Genomic DNA, 1011 nt, shown 5'->3' with positions numbered 1-1011 from the left:
CCCTGCTCAGGGTCTGGAGACTCATTCAGGTTGCTGGATTGGTTGAGCAGCCCAGGTAGGAATGCACGCAGGGATGGCTTTTGTCCTTCCTTCTTTACATCCCTTCCCCCACCTCTTCGGGTGTGAGGGTTGGAAGGTGGGGCCAGGGGGTCTGGTCATCCCCCCCCCCCCCCCCCCCTTGCATCCCTGCTCAGGGTCTGAGGACTCATTCAGGTTGCTGGATTGGTTGAGCAGCCCAGGTAGGAATGCACGCAGGGATGGCTTTTGTCCTTCCTTCTTTACATCCCTTCCCCCACCTCTTCGGGTGTGAGGGTTGGAAGGTGGGGCCAGGGAGGGTCTGGTAACTGAAGACGTGTGAACCTGACTAAGGGAGGTGACTTGGGGACATGGTGTGGGTGTGGCTTTGGTAAGTGTGGCGTGCCCCAGCCCGCTGTTTCCGTGTGTGAGCGAGGTGTGCGAGGGGGTGGGGCTTCCAGGCCATCTGGACGCACGTGGAGGGAGGTATGTGCGGTGTGCTGCACCAGGCACAGAGTACCTTATGCACCCTGGATTTCTGGGTCCAGACGTCCCTTGGCCTGGGGGGCACACGCCAAGTGACCCTGGTCACTGTGCGGCTCTCGGCCCCCACTTCTCTGGTGCTCCAAGTCCACGATCCCGCCCTCCCTGCGGACCCAGTAGGGGGCGACGTCTGACCTCTTCCGGCAGAGCCCCTATTCCATGCTCCCGCTAACATGGTTAGAGTGGCGGGAGAGGGCGGTGAGGGGGTCGCTCCAGGAGACCAGGGCCACCGGTCCTCTCCGGTCCCGGAGCCTGAGAAGTAGGCAGTGGATCCTTGCGCAGGAGCTGGGAGCGGCCCCTCCCCTTTATCTGGGCCTTCACCCGGGGAATGCGGCGCGAGGTGCGCCGGACGTCACTCGGCACCGCGTCCCCTCCCCCCGCGGCCTGCGACACCTCGCTCCGTTGACAGCTCCGGCGCCTAGGCGCACGGAGACCTCGGCCCCGCATCATCCC

This window comes from Myotis davidii, unplaced genomic scaffold (genome assembly GCF_000327345.1).
Source record: "Myotis davidii unplaced genomic scaffold, ASM32734v1 scaffold27, whole genome shotgun sequence".
Taxonomy (NCBI): Eukaryota; Metazoa; Chordata; class Mammalia; order Chiroptera; family Vespertilionidae; genus Myotis; species Myotis davidii.
This window is presented reverse-complemented; position numbering follows the sequence as displayed.